The 23,430-nt window shown below is 40.0% G+C and overlaps 1 pseudogene; it reads left to right on the top strand.

Moving 5' to 3' along the window:
- The first annotated feature begins 724 nt into the window (after positions 1–724).
- The window catches only part of LOC122120793, a 117,035-nt pseudogene continuing 94,329 nt past the window's right edge, over positions 725–23,430 (top strand).

The raw sequence follows: 23,430 nt of genomic DNA, 5'->3' as shown, positions 1-23,430 counted from the left end.
TTATGGTTTTGATTTGCATTTCCCCAATGATTCATGCTATTGAGCATCTTTTCCTATGTGTGCTGGTCATTTGTGTATCTTCTTTAGAGAAATGTTTGTTGTGCTTTTGGTGTCATGTCTAAGAAAACATTCAATATCATGAAGCTTTCTCCATACATTTTCTTCTAAAAGTTTTATAGTTTTGGTTCTTAGATTCTTTTTTGAGGTAGTTTCCTGAGCAAAAAATCATGTGTAAGAGGTTTCATAAAATTCTCTGCTTCTAATTAAAAGTACATTTCAGAAACAAAAGGTATTGCATAGATTTGAAACCTATCTTAGACTAAGATTTAATAATCATAAGTTAATCTATATTTAAGTTTTGTTTCAGTTACATGACAGTTAATGCTTCTTAAATTCTTGAGTTTTAGTCTTAAGATAGAGAGAGAGTGTGTGTGTGTTTCCTGTTACAAGACTTTTCCCAGTTAACTCTTTCTGAGTAATACAGAATTTTCATCTGTTACTTTCAGTGTGTTGAGCCCACAAAATCCCTTTTGGCCCAGCAGCTAGCCAAGATCACTGGGGTAGCAGCGCTGTAGCAGGCAAGCCTACTTAGTGTTGCAGTCACAGCTCAGGGCACACAATGCCTGCCAGTATTGTAGCTCTACTGCCAGCGTTGCTGTGGCTTCCTCTGGTTCTTGTCTCAGGAGTTTGATGAATGAAGTCCAGGACAGTGAAGGATGAGTGGGAAGAACTGTCTTCAAATCAGAAGTATCTAGCTCGAAGGTTACTTCCTCATGCTGCTCCACCAGTCATCCATCAGGTGGGTGGCTGTCTCAAGGTCTCTGTTGGTGACTCTGAGACTAGGGGTTCTTATACCTTGGGCTGTGTCCTAACTGATTGAGTTTTAGAAGGTAACACTTTATTGGTTGGCTATCCCAACATTCTGATTGGTTGTTAATTCCTGATCAGGTCTCTACTGTAAACCCTGAAGAGGCTAGGGAGGGGCACAGTCAAGATGCTCTGAAGCAATGTCGCTTTTGCATCTGGTTTCTGGATCCTAATTAATTTACTCTTTCATGACCAGTGACAGATCCTCTCATGTTTGAGGGAGCATTAGTTTCTAGGCCCTAAACAGAATCAGTAGTCTGAGGATGAAGAATAGCTACTCAGGAATCTTGGAAAAAGTTGCCACCATTTTAAACCTTTGTCTCTCTGTAGGTATTCTTTGGAACCCATCTTTCTGTAGACAACACGTGTATTGAGAGAATGATACTTGGATTGGCTTTGAAAAGGTCACACCCAAATATTGTACCCTGGGAAATAAAGCTACTTTGGGGGAATGACAGGTGAGTGGAGAGTACAAAAGCAAATATACTGAATATATGTGACTGAGGGGAGAGACTTGGGGCATCTGAGGTGGGGGAGGAAGGGGAGTAACACGGATAATGAAACATTCCAGTGTAGCATTGTCTTAGGAGGAAATGTGTCCTGAAGGGAACACAGCAGGAACTACAAGTGGAAAATGGGGTTAGAAATAGAATCTGAAGTGTTCAGGAGAGTATGAGAGAAAGTATGTATGATTGTCCTGCAGAGTTGCTGACAGTAGAATTCATCCATTGTGAACTGTGGATGTGTTCTCAGAAGAGCGAGACAACAGCAGGTAGACAGGAGCAATTACATATATTCTGAGCAGTTGAATTATATATTTGAATCTACTATTTTAGGGCTGAATGCTTCTGCATGACAAAAGAACAGCAGTTGTAGCAGCATTTGAATGCTGAGCTTGGGTTGTAATGTCATGAATGGGAGGCTTGAAGAATTGGGATAGTGAGGGAGGATTGTTGCCTATGGCTTCCCTGGCTTTGGTGGAGCCAGTGGGAAGTTGCTTTTGAAAGTTGTTTTGAATAAACATGTCTTCTAGAGTGGTTTGGGATGAGGTTTCCTGAGTAAACAGTACAGAAAGATACCCAGAAATGACTTGTGGGGGATTGGTTAAACCACGCACATGCTATAAATCTGAACTTTATTCATTTCTTTGCACATCTTTCCCCAGTTTCGTAGATTTTTAAGATCTCTATGTATAACTGACATCTACTTTCTTTTGTTAATTTATTGTTGTATTTATTCAGTGATCTTTGTCTCTTCTTCTATGCCATGACCCTCATCATTTCATTTGATCTTAGCTTGGATCTGTTCCAGCTTTTTAATGTCTCTTCTAATTGACCAGATGGCTTAGAATAAATGCATATAATTTATATTTGCTCATGTTTTTCATTTCATTTTCAACCTCATTTCCAAAGTACTTTTTCCTTTTGTCGTGGTATTTGGTATTATTAGTGGCCACACTTGGCCACCTGTGACAATCAATTCTGGAGTAGATAAGTGGTTTTCCAAGTGTGGTCCTTGTTTCTTTTTTTATTTTTTTTTTGTTTTTTTGGGTTTTTTTTATTCCAATTGTGGGCCTGAACTCTGGGCCTGGGCGCTGCGCTGTCCCTCAGCTCTTCAGCTCAAGGCTAGCGCTCTACCACTTGAGCCACAGTGCCACTTCCGGCTTTTTTCCTTTTTGCTTATGTGGTGCTGGGGAATCGAACCCAGGGCCTCATGCATGCAAGGCAAGCACTCTACCACTGAGCCACCTTCCGAGCCCCAAGTGTGGTCCTTGGATAAGCACTATCCAGTTCACTTGGGAACTTGTTATAAATGTGGGACTGGAGGAGAAACTCTGAGGGTGGAGCTCAGAAGTTTGTGTTTAAGGAGTCTTCCAGGTGATGGTCATGCATGCTGAAGGAACTCTCTAGGTGAATTCACAGATGTGTGTTGTGTTCAGGTGGCTCATTTTGTCCAGTCTGTGGTCCTCTGTGCAAGGAAAGTAAGCATCCTGAGACTTGGTGTGGACATGGATCATCTGCTAAGCTTGTTTAAGAAGTCTCAAGAGGTAATGAGTTTCTCCTGATGTGGCAAGCATTATACCATGAGCTCTCTAAGTAAGAGCTGTGACCCAGCAGAGATAAATTTCCCTCAGTTTTCTTCTAGTCCCAAGTTGATATGATTTAAAATGACTTTTTTAGGGATTTAGAAATGAAAGGCTTAAGGAAAAAAGTTCATTTGCAAAGTACACTTTGGATTTTCTCCACTGAAGCCAAATTTTGTTTTGATTTTTTTCTTTGACAGAATATGAGTCCCCCCCCCCCCCGTTATTTGCTCAAATTATTATTTTTCTGAGGCTTATGTTAGAAAGGTAGAGAGTCAGTCTTAGTTAAAAGGCAGCCAAAGAGCTTTCTAAAGCTTTGTGAGCTTGGAGATTTCATGTGTAATTCATAAATATAGAAAACTTTAAACACTGATTCTAGAGAATGCATCTTTCATTGAGGACCAAACTCAAAAATAACAAGTACAAAAAATGGTTAGAGATAAGGCTCAGCGATAGAGTACTCCCACTTAGCAAGTACAAAACCCCGAGGTCAAATCTATATGAAACAAAACACAAATCTTTATTAGGATTTTGCCTTCAGATTGTTAAGCAAGTCTCTATTAATCTATATTATTAAAGTTATTAATATAAGTTAAAGAACCATAAATGGGAAAAATGAAAATATATATTATAGGGCATTTTGATGCCAGAAAGGATATGTAATACCAATCAAATAGCCTGGTACAGTAAGAAAAGAACTCCTACATACAAAGCCTAGCAAACAAATCTATATTCATTTGTTGAAATGTGCATAATATTTATATAATTTTTATGATGCATAGATGAGGCAGCTTTTAGAATTGATTCACTATCCAATCTGATCTTGAGTAAACAAAAAGTTTTTTAAACTATATTTGTTACCCCAAAGCCAGAATACTCTATCCGTAATTTAGTGTGAATATAAAGATTTTATCTCTCCCTCCAGATGCTTCATGATAGATTTCATAACCATGACACTTATCAACTCGCCAGTAGTTAATAAGTTCTCCCTTTTTCATCAATATATTGATGACGTGGCTGGCCCCTGTCAAAATTGCAAAATAGCTTTGGTATGTTCAGAAATAGGAAGAGTTCTGGCCCTCTTTCTGTCTTCTTTATGGAAGCAGAGCCCTCTTAGCATACTACCCACATGGTTCACTGGCCAGAACTAGGTCAGCTATTCATCCTTAACCTAGCCTTAGCAAAGACTCATCAAACTTGAATCCAAAAGATGGGGCTAACCCTAACTCATATGAGGCAGAGATAGCTACCTGAGTAAGACCAAATTGCTATAAACAGAAAATGAAGGGCTAGCTGGTTACTGAATGGTATCCAGGAGTGATATGTGGACAGAATATCCTTCACGTAATCTTCCTGGAATGTTAGTTCTTTTTGTTCTTTTAACTTAGCTTTCATAGGAGCTTAGTAACAGAGACTCTAGGGTTAGTTTCTGTTTTGTGATCATTTCCAGTTCAGTTATTCCAAATTGCTTAGAAAGATATTCACAATGGTCATCTGAGTGAGTGGCAGGTTGCCTTGCCCTTCTGAAAAATTGTGACAAAGCTCTCAATCACAGCTGAATAGATGACTGCCTCATCTTGGCATGGATGGGGGTCAGTGCTAAACTATCGTAGCTAGTGACTGCGGTAGTCCAGGAAGTTTAAATCGCATTGCTTTTTGGTAATAGTAGTTTCTTTCTTTTGAGGACTCCTTTCCTATTTCATGTGACCCTAGCCCAGCTGCACTGATCTTCATGTTCTAGGTTGCAGAGATATATTTAAGGGAGGGCATGGGATTCAACCTGGCAAATAACAACACTCACTCCCTGTACCTTTGTGACAGAGCCAGGAAGGCATTTATGGTTTTAGGATGGAAATGCAGGGCATATCATAGCCTGAGGGAGCTTATTTCCTGGGTCATACAGTGGATATTCATGAGGTAGAAGAGAGGGAAGCCTGTAGGCAGGCAGACATGGGACAAATAGAGGCTAGGATGGATGATAGGTGATGGGTCAGGAAATGAGTTCCTCATACCAAAGTCCTGATGCCAACTTTCTTAACATTCTGTGAGCTACCCTAAAGCCTCCCCAGCTAGATGAACGGATATTTTCTATTTTGCTAAAGCAAGTTTGAGTTGCATTCTTGCTGCCTGCAACTTCCAGTATCCTGCCGAGAAAGTATGTAAGGCTAGAGTCATTATTTCCCTTAGAATATTGACTTTATACTTGACATGATCACTAAACCATTGAGGCCTTACTCAGTGTTCCATGCTAAAGGGAAAACTCATCTAACCAAGGATGTTCCTGGGGGAGCTTGTATTACTAATTGCCTATCACAGCCATGGGGGGGGGAGGGGGACAATCTCAACCAGGAAGTGATCACTGGCCAAGTGATCACTGGCCTTATAGCTTGTTCCTGATAAATGCTTCAGGACAAATGAGTTGCAAAGATGTTTCATAAGAGATATTATTCTACTTAAATGTGGGATGATAAACACTTTAAAAGTACTTGAGGAAAATCACTAGAGTAATTGGAATATTTTTAGAATAGTTATACTGTTGGAGAGAGACTTCATAATAGTACTTGCCTCTTTCGGTTACTCAGAGTTCATAAAAATACAGCCGTATGACCAGTGTGACAAGCACTACCTTTAGCTTCTCTGTAGTTGGGAATTCATGCGCCCAAAGAGTATCCCTGTCATTCTGCACTCAAGGCAAATCCAATTCTAATTATTCAGGGTGGAAGATAGGGACTGAGCTGTCTAGGACCCTGAGGACAAACAGTTTGAGGTTAAGATTTGTTCAAGGGTGTTATGGAGAAAGTATAGAATTAGCACAATAAAACAGCTAGGCCTTTAGAACTTAGTATGCCCAGACATACTTGCCCTCAACTAAATGGAACCTGTAGAAATAAAAAGAATTAGCGTTTTTCTATCTGTAAGATTTCAGTTGAGTTAAAACTTTCACTTATTTTCTCAAAGACAAACAAGGGACAGATGCAGAGAAACTGAATTGGCTCAGCCTCGTATCAGGACACGAATATGAAGTTAATGCAGTAAAATAAATGTGTTCAGAGTAACAGTCATTGAAATTCTTTAACTGTACTGATAACGTGAGCCAATATCAACCATGTAATGACTGCATCAAGACGGGGAAATGACACGACTCCACACTTGCTGGTGCACACACGCTGGGCTATTTTTAGTTGTGCTAGCAGGCTGTGGACTGAAAACCAAATTGTGTGTTGTTCAGGGCATTAATAATAAATTTAGTGGCCACAGAGAAAACTCTCTTTTCCTACTCAGTGGCCAGCACTGAATAATTTGGAGTTTCTAAAAATGTAAAAGTGTTTGATAATCTTCTGAGCCGTAGACCATCTGCAAACCAATTCTGTTTGCTTAAAGCTAGACTTGAAGAGATTCAGTAGTCAGACTTGAAAAGGCTCTTTTGATAAAGTAGGACAGATTATGCTACTCAAGAGAATGATAGTCTGCCAAAACTTGGTCAGCGACTTTTATTTAAAGTTGTTTCATCACATGGTTTTCTGAGAATGCTAAGGATCAGGTCAGAGTCTAGCACATATGCATTAATAAATCATGTTCTTGGACTAGAGCAGGTGTTAACCAGTATTTTGGGGGTAGAATTCAAATGGGGTGGGAATGGAAGAAGAGAATTGACCTGGGTGGTAATTTGGTAAGAAGGGCTATTTGGGTTTTTTCATTTTTTTAAAAAAGGATAGTTAATAAAATATTATGACTGCAAAGCTCTGCTGAGTTTTCTGTGTCTGGGAACTTTTGCCAATAAAATTTTTTTCAAAAAAGGACATGCATACCTTTAAAATGCTAAATTTCAGGAGCCCGAGAGAGAGAGAGAGAGAGAGAGAGAGAGAGAGAGAGAGAGAGAGAGAGAGAGAGAAAGAGAGAGAGAGTAGAATATTATCTTGGAAGTGATTTAAAACTGTGATAATATTGGGCTGGGATGTAGCTCAGTGGCAAAGCAAGTACAATGTCCTGGGTTTAATCTCTAGTATTTAAGGCAAAAAAAGAGACTTCTACGATGTTAGGTGTGAAGTATGTGGGTCCAGCTGATGTTTCCTACCCAGAGTAGCAGGGCTTCAGTCAGTGGTATGTACAACTAGGTACATCTAATTATTTATGAGAGATAAGCAGTGAGTGGGAAACTAGAAATTAAGAAAAAGTTTAAAAAGTTATAACATGTGTTTTATAACCTCAGATTATTACTTTATTTCATCTAATAGGAAGCTTACTAATAAGTCAATGTATTAGAATTTGAATACCTTAAACTGTTAGTATGTGTCACTGGGCTTGACTTTGATTTCCGATATGTTGTTGGAAAATAGTATTTTTTTTTTTTTTTTGTCGGTCATGGGACTTGAACTCTGGGCCCGGGCGCTGTCCCTCAGCTCTTCAGCTCAAGGCCATCGCTCTACCACTTGAGCTACAGTGCCACTTCCAGTTTTCTGGTGGTTTATTGGAGATAGGAGTCTCAAGGTCTCTCCTGCCTGGGCTGGCTTTGAACCAAGATCCTCAGATCTCAGCCTCCTGAGTAGCTAGGATTACAGGCATGCGCCACCAGCGCCCAGCTTGGAAAATAGTAAGTGGGCAAGAGGTATTTGTGATCTTTCATTATTATTTATTTTTTGCAGTTGGGGATTGAGCCCTGCACATGCCTGGCAACAAATGCTCTACCACTCAGCTGCAAACTCAGCTCTATCATTTATTTTGAAATCTATGATAACCTATAGTAAAGTCTCACCGCTCCCTTCCCATGAGTTGAAAAATATTTTGTGAACCACAGTTTTGCCTCAGGGGGAGGTGGAGACCTTCACTGGGATGCAGGGCATCAGGAACTGAAAGAGCAGTGTAGGCTAGAGCTTATCAGAGAGTGGTGGTATGTATTATTTAAACAGAATCAGCTGCCTATCCTGGAACCAGGAGTATTAGGAACTTAAGAGATTTTTTGTGTTTTTTTTTTTTTGTTGTTATTCAGTTTGAGGTGAAGTATTCAGAAGACAGAATATAGAAATACAAACCTAGGAGGTTTTTTGATGAGCACCGGCTTAGATAGAATAGGAAAGCTGGGCAATCAAGTGGGCCTCTCCAAGGCAGATGTACAAAAAGGCTGGAAAGAGGCAGAGATGGAACCAGGGAAATAAAGCTGGGTCTGTTTAACAGTATTATATGACTTCACATGGCTCGGTACTGAATAACTCTGTTTTTAGACTATCTCATAGGGGTACAGCATTTACAAGTGAAAAATAGTCTCTTGAGGACTTAAGATCTAGGAAAGACAAAGCAGGCACAGGAATTTAGGAAAGATTATCTTCACAGTTCATTGATGATCAGTGTATCAAGTTCTGAGCAATGGCTACTATTGACTCTCCTGGTTGCTGGTTCTGGAGTAGTTAGCCTTTGGGGCGGGATCTGGCCCATCTAGAGACTCCTCATCAGGGCACAAGAATGAAAGGTAAGCAATGGCTCTGGGCTGGAGCTGCTCATGAAGAGATGAGGAGTAAGAAAGAGCAAGCTGCCTTCTACACACTGTCTAAGTGAACAACAGTACACCATCCATCTACAGCTTTCGATTGAACCAAAACTTCAGCATTGTATTTGTATACAAAGGCTCTTGGACTCAAGATTTGACTTTTTCTTTTTAAGCTTTATTTAGTATAAAAGGAGTTGCCATTCAACAATGTAGTTTATGGATATAATGCATCTTGATTAGTGTTACCCAAGGTTTGACTTTTTTTAACTAGTAAAGCTTGGAATCATTGGGCTATCTCAAAGTTAGTGATTTGCATTGCAACCCACTGAATGTGGAACCAGGTAAGGTTGATCTCTTAGAATTGGCATGACAGAGGCCACAGAGCAAATAAGCAAAGAGTGGGTACATCCATTTCCCCATTGGGTAGCCCATGACCAGCTTAACCAGCCATCCCTAAAACCTAGTCATCACTTTGACACACCATTCTTAGTAAAGCTTTCACTCCGAGGCAAATCTACGAAGCTTTTCAAGCTTTATTGGGGGGTCTAGATAAACAAATTCTTTCATGAAAGTATTCAGCATTTTTTTTGGCAGGGGTAGGGAGAATACAAAGAACTCTTAGTAGAGAGCTAACCATGTACAGATGAATACCTTATAAATATTACTCGAAGAGAGTAAATGAGCTGGGAAAAAAATGGTATCACTAGAAGCATTTATTAAGGTCTTTACCTTCATGGGGCACTTAGCCAGGCATGGTACAAAAGACATCAGCAGATGCGACTTCTGCCCTTGGAGACTGAAGGCACCATTTGTGAGTGTATTCTTGTGTGAAGTGTGAAATTTACCTCGGTTGTCATTCTCAACAGACAAAAAGTCAGTAGTGGTTGGGGCAAGAAAAAAGGTGGCCAACAGAAGTCTGGCACATGGTTAGAAGGCACCCAGTGCCTCCATTCTCACTCCATGTTTATTTTTTTCCCTCATAGCTGCTAGAAAAGTACCTAAATACTGTACTTTTATTTTTACAGGTACCCACTTTATGTATCTCTGCTTGGAATGTTATGCTCTGGGTGGCAACATCAGTCAGGTCTTGGATAATTTACCTTTCTTTAGGGTACAGGAGCCTTTTAGAAGGCCCAATGCTTCCATTACAACAGAAAACTATTATTAAAGCCTGACTTGGCCTAGGCAAGGCCCAGAACTAGAAGACAAGTCTGCACCAACAGTTCCAACCCAAGAGTTCTTTGTGGTCAGGACCTGCACTGTAGGATGTGTCTCTTTTAAAGCACACAGACCATATTTACCCAGTTCATTGAAAATGCATTCAGTAAACTCAGACATGTGTCTGTCCATGTGAAATGCAAGCTGGTTATGAATGAGTTGTAATGGGCTTAGCTCAGCAAAATCAAAATAATACCTAGGGCAGGTTTGGGTACTCTGAGGGTCCATGTCTACCTAACCAGCAGTGAGCCCACAGCATATCCTCTCCATCAGACCATGTCTGGTATCTAGGTTTTGCTTTCAGTTACAGATGAGGTATAGGTATAGGTATAGGTATGAGATAAGGTATAAGTGGCAGTCTGTCAAATATACATCTGTAATCCAAACATCTGTGGCATATTAAATCAAATAATTGTTTAGCAGTAGCAGCAAGCCCTGCCTTTGGATATGTATATGATTGTCAAAAAGGAAATATTTTCCTGATTAGCTGCCAGGTCTGACTGTGCCATCTTCAATGAAACCAACACTACATGCATATTTTATTTCAGACCAACTGTGACTGGGCCTTTTTTTTTTTTAACAGCTTTTGCTGCATATCTTATTTGCTAAATCCTACCATAAGGGCTATAAGCAGTGATACCACTGTATGTATTTGTTTAAAAAAAAAACAAAGCATATATCTTTGGTTTTTTTTGTGTGTGTGTCAGTTTTGGGGCTTAAAGTGAGGACTTGGATGCTGACCCTGTGGTTTTGTGCTTAAGGCTCCACTTCCGGCTTGTTTTTTTTGGGGGGGGGGGTGTTTAATTGGAAATTGAAAGTCTCACAGACTTTGCTGCCTAAATTGGCTTTGATCCACCAATCCTCAGATCTCAGCCTCCTAAGTAGCTAGGATTACAGGAATGAGACACCAGCGCCCAGCAAAACATAACACTTTTATAGTTTCTATTATATAAATCTTTTCATATCAGTAAATATTTCTTTCATGCCATGTTTTCCAACACTGTATCATGAAAATTTTATCACTATAGATGTCAGACATAAAGTTGAACACATTTTCCAGCAGACCTCGTTTTGTAATCTCAGTTCTAACATTGCTCTATACTTGACTTGTCACATTTCTCTCTGTTGGTCCACCATTCTCTTTATCCATTAATCCAACTTAATTTTTGATATGTTTCAAAGTAAATTGAAGATATCATAAAATATCTTCCAGGCACTTAAGCATACCTATCATTAACTAAAATTAAAAACTTGTGGCTTTTTAAAAAAATCTAGAATGTGTACTCAATGAAATATATATATCTTTGAAATATGTAAGTGTTGAGTTTTAACCATGACATATACCTACCTATATAACCCCAAGTCCATCATGATGTACATAATACATCACCACAGAAAGTCCCTTATTGACTTCTCACAGATGGTCCCTACCTCCCCTCTAGCAGAGCCAACCTCTCTTCTATTTTGCCATCATAGTTTAAGTTTTCTTGATGATTGATTTCATATAGAAAGAATCATATAGAATAAAGTTGGCAGTGGTATCTCATGCTTGTAATCCTAGCTACTCAGGAAGCTGAGATCTGAGGAAAGTCTGTGGGATTCTTTATCTCCAATAAACTACTGAAAAAGCCAGAATTGGAGCTGTGATTCCAGTGGTAGAGTTCCAACCTTTACTGGTTTAAAAAAATCATACACACACTAACTCTGGGCCTGGGCGCTGTCCCTCAGCTCTTCAACTCAAGGCTAGTATACCACAGTTTCTCTATTTATGAACTTATGGATATTTTCAGTTTTCCATATTATGAATAATCCTGCTGTAACATTTTTGTAGATATATACACATATGTGTGTGTATGTAGATACATGTTTATTCACAAATATATTTCCTTTTTTGTGTGAGTCAGTGGTGGGGCTTGAACTCTGGGCCTGGGAGCTGTCCCTCGGCTCTTCAGCTCAAGGTGAGTGCTCTACCACTTGATCTACAACACTACTTCTGATTTTCTAGTGGTTTATTGGAGATAAGAGTCTCACAGACTTTCCTGCCGGGCTGGCTTATAACTGTGATCTTCAGATCTCAGCCTCCTGAGTAGCTAGGATTACAGGTGTGAGCCACCAGTGCCTGGCTACACATATATTTTCTGTTTCTTTTGTGTAAATACATAGGAGTAGAATGGCTTGATCATGTGGTGCATATGTGTTTACCTTTGTAAGAAACTGCCAGGTATATTTCCAAAGTGGTTGTTTGGTTATATTCTTACATTAATAATATATGGGAATTCCTGTTGCTCCATATCCTTGGGTTGTCAGTATTTTTAATTTTGATCATTCTTGTTGATATGTAGTAGCATTAGGAGCTGTTTTGAATATCATTCTTCACAAATGATGACATTTTTTTTCATTTTTAAAATTGAATAAAGTTGTTGATTTTTTGTTGTTATTGTTGTTGTTGCTCTACTTGGGTTTGAACTCAAGATCTTATGCTTGATAGGAAGGCACCTCTACCACCTAAGCCACACTCACATCCCATTTTGCTTTAGTTACTTTTTTAGTAAGGTCTCATGATTTTACTCAGGTTGGCCTGGATTGTGATCCTCTTACTTCTGTCTTGTACACAGGTGGGATCATAGACATATGCCACATGCCAGTGATTTGAGATGGAATCTCACTAACATTTTGGCAAAGTGGCCTTGTATTGCAGTCTTTTCTATCTCTATTTCCCACATAGCTGGGAATATATATATATATCTGGAAACCAGTCCTTTGTCATATACAAGTTTTGTAGCTCTTTAGTCTTATTTTGTGACTTGCTTTTTCTTTTCCTTAACTATATTTTTGAGGGAATTAAAATTTAATAGTCATACTTACTATTTTTCTTCTTCTCCCTGAGAAACTTTTGCCCTCTCCCTATTATGACAATCTTCTTCATTGTTTTCCACTAAAGCTGTCTGGCTTCAGCTTTTACGGTTGTAGCTCTGTGACTTGTCAAGTCTGTGTGAGGTAGGAGTCCAGGTTAATATGTCTCCATATGAATATATAATTATTCTGCCATCATTTGTAAAAAATTTTTTTCTTCCATTGGATTGTGCCAGATCCTTTGTGGAAGGTCATGACTACCGTATATGTGGGTGTCTGTTTCTGGGGCACTCTGTTCTGTTGCATTTTGATTTCTAGTATTGTACCTTTTTAACAGTTGGGTTTTGTATAGGTTTTCATGAGTCATATGAATCATTTTCCCATTCTTGGCCATACTGAAATTTATGATTTTTTTCTATTACATAGCAATATTATAAGTAAGTGTTACATCTTTGATATATAAGTCTTGGTGACAAAAATAATGTTAACTAAATTCAAGGCTATTATACACTACAAGGGCAATGTTACAGTTTGCCTTTACAAAGTATATAATATGATTTTTATTTTTATTATTATTATTTTTGGATCCAGTCATGGGGCCTGAACTCTGGGCCTGGGCGCTGTCCCTCAGCTCTTCAGCTCAAGGCTAGCGCTCTACCACTTGAGCCACTTCTGACTTTTTTCTTTTTGCTTATGTGGTGCTGAGGACTTGAACCCAGGGCCTCAGTCATGCAAGGCAAGTGCTCTACCACTGAGCCACCTTCCCAGCCCCTGATTTTTATTTTTATCTGCTATTGATAAGAGAGTATAGTGCATGAGTAATATGATTAGTATCCATGGAGTTCTTGGTAGTGAGAAAGAGAAAACTCACTTTGCTTCTGGGTGTGTAAACTTCCTTTTTTTTTTTTTTTTTGGTTGGTTGTGGGGCTTGAACTCTGGGCTTGGGTGCTGTCCCTGCACTCTTCAGTTCAAGGAGAGTGCTCTACCGCTTGCGCCGCAGGGTCACTTCCAGTTTTCTAGTGGTTTATTGGAGATAAGAGTCTCATGGACTTTCCAGCCTGGGCTGGCTTTGAACCATGATCCTCAGATCTCAGCCTCCTGGGTAGCTAGGATTACAGGTATGAGCCACCGGCGCCGGCTTTGGGTGTGTAAACTTTCTATCCCTGTAATGAAATATTGAAGAAAATTAATTTGTAAGAGAAAAAGTTTAGTTTAGCTCATAGTTTTGGAGGTCCCAATGCAAGGTTGGGTCTACTGCTTCGGGCATCTGGCAGGATAGCATGTGACAGAGTAAATCGCCCCATTAGAAGCCAGGAAACCAAACCAGAGAGGAATTGGGAGAGGAGAGTCCCATTGTCCTTTTGGAAAGCACATTCTTAATGATCTGTGGACCTCCCACCAGACACCACCTCTTAAAAAGGTTCTATCACCTACCATTTGCCTTGCCCTTGGGACCTTTAGGGACATTTATGCAAGCAGAACAGTTTCTGTTTTCTATTATACAGACAGAGTTGAAACTGTTAGAGAAGTATAAAAATTGAACACTTCTTAAGAACTTTCCTAGAACCTATTGATCTTCCTGAGTCTCATATTTTATTTTATTTTTTGTTGGTTGTGGGGCTTGAACTCTGGGCTTGGGTGCTGTCCCTGCGCTCTTCAGCTCAAAGCGAGCGCTCTACCTCTTGAGCCACAGCACCACTTCTGGTTTTCTAGTGGTTTATTGGAGATAAGAGTCTCACGGACTTTCCTGCCTGGGCTGGCTTTGAACCGAGAGCCTCAGATCTCAGCCTCCTGAGTAGCTAGGATTACAGGTGTGAGCCACCAGCGCCTGCTTGTGAGTCTCATATTTTAAACATATATTTGAACACATGACAACAGATTTAAGATGAGAAGCAGGTATTTAACCAATTGTCTGCAGGTGATCACTCTATAATGGAAACAGAAAAGCAATCATAACTTGTGTACTGTCAGATATGAGAAGTTGTACTAAGCTCTTTTATATGGTAATCAGAAGGACATTTAGTTGAGTAGATGACCCTGAAGTATATGCTTTTATTTTATGTGAGTGTATATGAAATCATAGTTCACTGTGTGAAGTGTTTGTAAATGCTTAGCTTCTTTATGTGACCATTTACCCACTTGGAGGAACAATTTTCAGTGGGAAGGCCGCCAGATTTCATTTTAAATATTTGTGAGCTTTTTTTTTTTGAGAAGATGGGTTTTAAAGGAGAAGCTGTTATTTTGGTTGACTACTTGATGTTTATTTTCACAGTCTCTTCCCTATGAACAATAAAATAATTGTATATCATGACCATTCAAGAGAGTTCCTTGTAGTTACCATAATAAAAACGAGTATCTGTGCTGGAGGGACTACTCTGCTGGAAAACTACAGTTTTCATAAATTATTTAGCCATCTCCACAGTCTAATCAAGGTCTGATAGTTGCAGCTTGTGGTGAGATATTGGCACAGCGGGAAGACTGAGACAACTGGGACCCAAAAAATATCAGAGAAGCCTGTATAAAAATGGAAAGATTTTTACATATACCTTTTTTTCTGGTCAGTTGTGGGGTTGAACTCAATGCCTGGGCACTGTCTCTGAGCTCTTTTCTCAAGACTAGTGCTCTATCACTTTGAGCTTCAGCTCTACTTGATTGGAGATAAGGTCTTACAGACTTTTCTGCCAGGGCTGGCTTTGAACTGCAATCCTCAGATCTTAGCCTCCTGAGCACCTAGGATTCTAGGCATGAGCCCTTACATATGCCTTTTATTTGTCAGTAAATTAGAGAATTTCTTTCTGGGCCATGTCAGTTAATTTTTTTCTTTTTTTATTATTTTATTTATTTTTTTTATTGTGAACATACTGTACAGAGGGGTTGCAATTACATGGGCAAGATAATGAGTACATTTCTTATCAAGCATTGCAGCCTCCTCCTTTGTTTACCCTTCACATCCCTTCCCAGCCTCCCACCATCCCCCCACCTAATTCTCCCCTCCCCCCCCCCCCCCCACCGAAGTTGTAAAGTTCGTTCTGGACATGACAACTTGTACTTCTCATTGTTGCAACTGGTCCACCTGTATCCTTAAACGACTTGTTTTTCCCCTTCTCCTCCACAAATTATACCGACATCAAATATAGTGAAAGCAGGGGTTATGCTGTGGGGGACATGTCAGTTATTTTTAACAAGGTAAAAACTCTTTTTCTGAAATTTTATCCAACAATGCTTATGAATAAACTACAGTATGTCGAAGCCACTCGCCCTCCTTCCCTCTCTGTCCTCTCTTGACTGTGAACAACACAGAAAACCGCAATGTGAATGCAAATCCATTTACCTTCAATCCAGCCCCAATGCTGACTCCATTGTTCAGGCAGACCAGTTACTGGATCACTGTGAACACAAGGCAGGAAGGAGACACTCTATCCCAGATCCAACGGGATTAAATCATAGGATGGTTTCTGATAGAATTATTGTATTGGCGCTAACATTTTGAGGTCTGATCCAGCCCTGGATTGAACTTAATCCCTTATCCTTGATGAAAACATTTCTCCCTTCCCGGGGAACTGGCTGGACATCCTCCCTGGTTCTCTGTCCAGGAATCTCCCTGTGGGAAGTTAATGGAGGGCTAACCAGGTTGGAGAGAAAATGGTTACAGCTGCTTGCCAACTGCTATATATTCCAGTGTTCAATTGTTCAGAGTCCTTCTAGTTCCCTAATGCAAACGAAATAAGCCAGAAATGGGCCAAAACCAAAGCCCAGGCTAACACTATATAAGTTTGACATGAATTTTATTCTTTGGATTTCTGATCATCTTATCTGATTGTCCTACTTTCAGTAACTTTTGATAAAATGGAATTGTGTACTTTTTCCTCCCTCCCTCCTTCCCTTCTTTCTTCTCTTTCCCCTTTTCTAAGAGCTAGGAGATTGTATATGAAAGTAAATAAAGGAGAGGCTTAAATTTAAGAACACTTTCTTGTCCCCTCCCTCCCTTCCACCGTCCCTCCCTCCCTCGATTTTCACTGTGCTCTTTCACATCACCACCCTCAAGGAGAGGGTGTATTTGGCTTTGCGATCAATTTGGCTGTCTAGTACTTGTGGTTTTCTTAGGACTGACTCCTGCTGCTAATGAACATGATCATTTATATGTCACTGTAGTGTGGGCATCTTAAATAATTGATGGGACTGTGGCAGGTAGAGAGTGGCAGTTCTTTTGTTGCTATGGCAATATATTTGGTTAAGGGGACTGTCCATCATAGGACCATGTAGATCTGGCACATGTGACATAATTGCCTGTAGCTAAGGTTGTTGGAGGAGAAAATCAGCTTAAGAAGTGGTGGCATTTTGAAGCAAATTAATATATATTTCAGAGAGTGTTTAGGTTAACTATTATGGAGTAGCTTATTCTTTTCTATTAAAAGGCCAATTCTCAGCTAATTCCTCAGCATAGAGAACAAGTCAAGTGATACATTTGTTTACTTACTATCACAGTAGGATTTGGTCATTTGTTATATGGAATGGTTATTGTATGAAGTTCGCATCTTTTCTGCTATTATCCCTAGGAAAGTTTTCTTGAAGTAAAATTGACACCACGTCTATTAGGGATTCTGAAGGGAAAGGACAACAGATCTTCTCTTTACATTTTTTCATAAAAAATCCTTAAAGATAGGGACTTTGTTTATATATTTTTAAAAATCGCATATTGAAGCACTCATCCAGGGACAGTGAGAGCAAAGCTGATGTGATTCCACCCTTCGTAGAGGTCAGCTTCTAGTGGTCACTGTCCACTCTCCACCTTCGGCGCTATCCTTTGCTTTATGGAAAACTTTCTTACTCTGTGTTTGGTAAGCTTTTAGGAGCCAGACTCCTGAATGTTGCCAGGTACTCGCCCCAAACTTGATGTATTTGGGGACAAAGAAGGGAATATAGGCAGAGACACCCAGAAAATGGAAAAACTCACTTAAAGTCCCCAGTTTCCTTAAAAGTTGTTGGCAATTGTTGTATACATGTCTTGGAATCTCTTTGTAGGACAACAAGGAACTAGATTTTTTTGGGGGGGTGGATCCATATTGCCAGTTATATCATAGAAAACCCATTCAGATCTGTAGCTTTTCATTTTTTAGTGAGGTTGGTGTTTTCTACTCACCTTCGTACTCCTGAACCCTGTTGGAAAATGAACTTTTTAATTTAATTCCGTAAGTGTTGAGAAGTTAAATGTCTACAGAGTTCTGACAATTAAAATGTGATGCCTTCTGTAATAAGAAATTTTGTTAATCATAAGCCACATGTTTTTTGATTGTGCTTATGTACTTGCTAGGGAGGTTTAGAAATGAATAACCTTGAGATCCCTAGTACCAAAAAAAAAAAAGGTGCTTCCATAGAAATGAATAACCTTGAGATGTCTGAAGTTTGACTAGCTTTAAAGATTCTGATTTTATTTATAGGCTGCAACCCCCCCCCAAAAAAAAAACAACAACCTGGACAACAACAAAAACTACTCAATGAAGTTTGTTGTGATTCATTGCTTGTCACCTTGAGCTATTGCCACTCAGTGGCAGGAAGGTATTGAATCTTGTATAGTGAGAAAATGAGGGGAAATCCATGTAGCTGCAAACAGAAGGCTGAATGCTGCTATCAGAGGTATTTCTCATAACACATTGAATACACCCAGGCCCATGGCTTTAGATTTTTTTTTTTTCTGCCCATCCCTATGCCTGGTAGGGGTGAAAACTTTTTCAATTCAGAAGCTGCTTTGGAGCCTGGTTCTTTTGTAGTTGGAGGAAAAGCTAATGGGAACAACAGATCTCAAGCTTGGGCGCTGTCCCTTAGCTCTTCAGCTCAAGGCGAGTGCTCTACTGCTTGAGCCACAGCACCACTCCCGTGTTCTAGTGGTTTATTGGAGATAAGAGGCTCACGGACTTTCCTGTCAGGCTGGCTTTGAACTGTGATCTTCAGATCTCAGCCTTCTGAGTAGCTAGGATTATAGGCATGAGCCACCGGCGCCTGGTTGCATGTGCATTTTTTGAGCAGTGCTAGGGATGGAGCCCAGGCCTTTGATGTATGCTGCACAGGTTCTAAAGACCCGCTTGTAACTCCTTTTCCACTCCCTTGACTGCTTCCTTGCAAATGTCTAGTGCTGCTGTGGGGGCCCCCTGAGGAATACTGTTATCTCTTCCTTAAGTAAGGGACACTTTGATATTGGTGTCTTCGTCTACACTTATATCCTGACACTGGGTGACATTCTGATTCCTGAGCTGGGTCAGAGAGGCAGGTGGTAGTTGTGGCTTTCTGAGTTAGGGGAGTGAAAGGGAGAGAACAGGAGAACAGAATGTACTTCAGCTTCTTTTCCTTCTTCTTTGTGGTGAGAGGCAGTGTTTTGGGGGGGTGAGAATAACCCTCTTTTCTTGTTGGAAAGGATCTGTTGGTATTTTCGCCTTGGTGATGCTTTTGCAGGTTGACTGTCAGATGGTAATTGCTGTCTTGAAGGGGTGGAGAGAGATTAGGCCACCCACAGCAGGCCTGGATGGGATGCAAGGGCCATCTGTGGTGACAGATAGGATGCATTTTCTTTACCTCACTGGATCAGTATTGTGATTGCCAATTATGTAGGCGTCTAGAAAAATTAGTTTTGAAAATCTCTAAAGTATGCCTGCAGACCTGTTTACCAATCCACTGTAATTATTTCTTGATCACGTGCCATGTGAGCAGGTCTGGCCAGCCTCTGCTTAGCTAGAATAGTGAAATTTGGCCTAGAGTTTTCTCCCTGTTATTCTCTTTGTGATTTAGGTTATTAGGGAAAGCCCATTTACCCTGAAATCAAGACAGATCGCCTGTGGGAGTTGCGAGTGGGAATTCATCTGTTTTCTCTGTCATTGTGGAGACAGCACTGCACCACTACCTTCGGCAGTGGATTATGCACAATCAACGGTGATGAATACATGAGCATTTTTTTTTTTTGTCGGTCGTGGGGCTTGAACTCTGGGCCTGGGCGCTGTCCCTCAGCTCTTCAGCTCAAGGCGAGCTCTCTACCACTTGAGCTACAGCGCCACTTCCGGTTTTCTGGTGGTTTATTGGAGATGGGAGTCTCACGGTCTTTCCTGCCCGGGCTGGCTTTCAAGCGCGATCCTCAGATCTCAGCCTCCTGAGTAGCTAGGATTACTGGCGTGAGCCACCAGTGCCCGGCTTGCATGAGCATTTTTAATTAGTCTCCGTGCCCTCTGTCTAATGCAATCAGAAACTCTGTATCAGAGCAGAGATTTCTAATCAGTCATTCATCATTTTCTGTGGTAGACGCAAACCCATTTGCTGTTAGCCTGAAACTTAAAATATCTGCTAAGGAATTATTATGTAACAGATATTTGTAAACCATGTGTATTTTGAGCAAGGAGACTCAGATTGCACATTGCTTTGATTGGGTGTAATTGGGAGAACTGAGGTATCTCTATTTTCCTATTGCTCATAGAAAATCACTGACAGACTAGATTGTGTTAGAGAAAGAGACTGAGGCTCAAGTGAAGGAGCTCTGAATTCTAGGCTCAGCTGGGTCTACCCCAGTTTCCTCAGTTGTAACACGTAAAGAGGATTGAAATAGCTATTGTTGACATCCTTGTTACATTATCTTGATCTTATGTCACTTGTCATTAGGAGTACTAACAGCAGCCTGCATTTTCAGACCATTTAATATGATCTGGGCATTGGGCCACACACCCTGTCACATGGCATGTGTACAAAGCCACATGGTTGTGTCAGGGCCCCTCATTCTCTTATGAGGCAGTTCCAATAACCTAGGCTAGGCTTGAACTTATAATTTGAGTACTGGAAATTAACAGGTATGCCACCATGTTTGACTGTCTTTTTATTTTCTTCACAGAGGCTTATGTGGAGCAAAAGTTTTAATTGTGATGAATTTCAGTTTATCTATTTTTTCTTTAATGGATTGTGCTTTTGATGTCATGTCTAAGAACTCTACCTGACTTGTATGGACTGCTGACCTGCTGTTGAGACTTACTAATGTTGGTCTTAATTTCATAACTTGAGGTAATTGTGTAGGAATTGGGTTGAAATGTCCTTAGCTTATCTAACAAGTAGATGGTTGTCTTGCTGGGCAAAAGATTTTAACTGAGTTAGGAGCAGTGAACCTTGAGGGGTTATGTTTTATTTTTCACAAGTTTCCATAGGCCATGTAATACTGAGTAGGAACTTCTTAACCAGATTGCCTGACTTCATCTAGCTCTTCCTCTTATGAGCTGAATAAGAACAGTCATATTTCTTAACCTCTCTCTCCTTCAGTGTTTTCATTAGTAAAATAGGGATGATATTACTTCCTACTTTACAGAGTCGTTCCAAGAATTAAGTAATTATAGTTAAAGTATTTGAAGCAGAGTATGGTACCCTGTCATTTTGGGGGCTCATTGAGGTTCAGGTTCTTGGCTCTCCAATGCCAGATTTACTGAATCAGAATCAGAAGGGAAAGGGACCCATGACTGTGTGTTTCAGTAATCTTCCATTGTCCTTCCAAGGGTTGCTGAAGGTTTTAAACAGCTACCTTAGCCTGTGATCGTATCTGCATGTCCATGGTTTTCCATGGTCTCAAGTGGGTACTTCTGCCATGGAAAAAACTTCCTCTCTTAAGACCACTTCTGACGTGGCCAAGATCAACTAGCTTCTCTACAGAATTGAGTTATAGTAGAGCTATATATCCAACTGGTTCAGTTGCAGACCCATTTGTATCAGACAGGATGATACCATAGGAAGTGATGGGATTGAGGACAGACTGAGGCATGGCAGCCATACCCAAAGGTCTCCAAATGATAAGCATAGTAATAAAAATCAAGTCTCTGAGTTCACTGTTCTGGCTACCAGTTTTTGTTTGGTCTTATCAAGTGGCATCTTTTTGGGTCAGGAGACCAAGAGGAGAATCTATTTGCGAGTCTCTGTGTCAGTGTTCTTGTGAGCAGGCTGCTCAAGTCTAATAATTCTCCTACTTGTCTGTATATTATTTGCAGTGCAAATACTGTAAATTAAGCTCTGGGGATAACCAGAGAGATTTGTGAATAATTTTTGGGCAAAAAAGAAGGATTCTACAGCATGTCTTCCCCATGGGGTGCTGCAAAAAGACACAGACATTCCTACCCTGAGAGACTTAACTCACATTTCCTCTAAACAAGTACAAACTTGTTTGAAGATACCCTTTGAAATTAGAGGATGCCTAGAACACACTGGCTTCTTTGTACAGTACGGTGGTAGTTCTCTTGCCCAATCAGAGTGGTTCCCTAGACTACCAGTGATTCTATGCTCTTTGAGAAACATCTTGACTTAGACCCATTCCCCACTGAGTGTTCTGACCATGCCCAGTGAGTTAAAGCCTCAAACACTGCCAAGCAATGTGAGTTGTTATAGTAATACACCATTTTATTACATAACCTATAAATGGATGAAATGTGTGTTTTTCTATAAATTCTTTGGATGGAGTGGTGTCAAGTTGCTATAAGACGTTGCAACAACTTAGACATGGAAGAAAGAGCTCTAAATGACTGGAAAAGATTGATTTTTTTTTGTCAGTTGTGGGGTTTGAACTCAGGATCTGGGCACTCTCCCTGAGTTTTTTTTACTCAAGCTTGTGCTCTACCACTTGGTATTCTGGTGATAAAGTAGAGACTCAAGTCTCATGGATTTTCCTGTCCAGGTTGGCTCTGAACTGAGATCCTCAAATCTCAGCCTCCTGACTAGCTGGATTACAGGTGTCAGCCACTGGTGCCTGGCAGGAAAGACATTTAAAATATGGAAAAATTTTATACTGAGATTGATTCACATCAAGCTTTTTTTAAAAAAAAATCAAATAGCGCATATAGGAAATTATAGAGTATATTTTGAGTGTTGTTTGTGCAAGAAAGATAACTTTGAACTTCATATGTGGAGAAATAGCTTTGGTCCACGTGAAAATATTGGCAAGGAAATTTTCTTTTTATGCTGTGTGATAAAATACTTAAAATATATGTACACATTTTATAATTCTTTATCTTAGATAACATAGGCCTTTAACCTACCATCATTCATGTTAATTGCAAAAGAATCTCAGCAGTTTGGTTTTTTTTTTCCCCTGGTCATGGGGCCTGAACTCTGGGGCTGGGCGCTGTTCCTCAGCTCTTTAGCTTAAGGCTAGCGCTTTACCACTGGAGCCACAACACCACTTCTGGCTTTTTCTGCTTATGTGGTGCTGAGGAATCGAACCCAGGGCCTCATGCATGTGAGGCAAGCACTCTACCACTGAGCCACCTTCCCAGCCCTCAGCAGTTTTTTTAAAAATCATTTTTTGTATATATTTTTTATTGTGAAGATATTGTACAGAGGGGTTAGGGTTACATGAGTAAGGTAATGAGTACATTTCCTATCAAGTATTGTTACCCCCTCCTTCTTTTTTTCTCCTACCATCCCTTCCCTCCTCCCCTCCCCAACACTCCCCCTCACTTCCCTATCCCCCTCCCGCCCTGAACTTGTAAAGTTTATTTTCAACATAGAGTCTTATACTTCTCATGGTTACAATGGGCCAACCTGTATCCTTATTTCAGCATTGTGTTATTTCCCTTCCCCTCCTAAAATTAGAATTTTTTTTTATCATTGAGCTGAATGCTAAGAAATCTGAAAAGTTGACCAAATGTGAGTAATTATAATTTAGTAGAATGGTTATGGTAAATTCAACATTTTGTTTTTCTTTTCTCTCTCCATGAAAGATTTCTCATATAAACCCATGCCTATTATTCAGTATTAGGAGATACAAGATGATTCATTTCTCATGGTCAAGAGTATCAAGGTGATTCATTTATCAAATTCAAAAGTATCCAAAAGCCATAACATTGGGATAATAAGCTACCATGATTTCAGATGAAGTCATAGTTTTATAAAATGATTAAAAATTTAGTGAATAGAAGATGTG

Source organism: Dipodomys spectabilis, unplaced genomic scaffold, assembly GCF_019054845.1.
Source record: "Dipodomys spectabilis isolate Male_0828 unplaced genomic scaffold, ASM1905484v1 ptg000178l, whole genome shotgun sequence".
Taxonomy (NCBI): domain Eukaryota; kingdom Metazoa; phylum Chordata; class Mammalia; order Rodentia; family Heteromyidae; genus Dipodomys; species Dipodomys spectabilis.
This window is presented reverse-complemented; position numbering and strand designations above follow the sequence as displayed.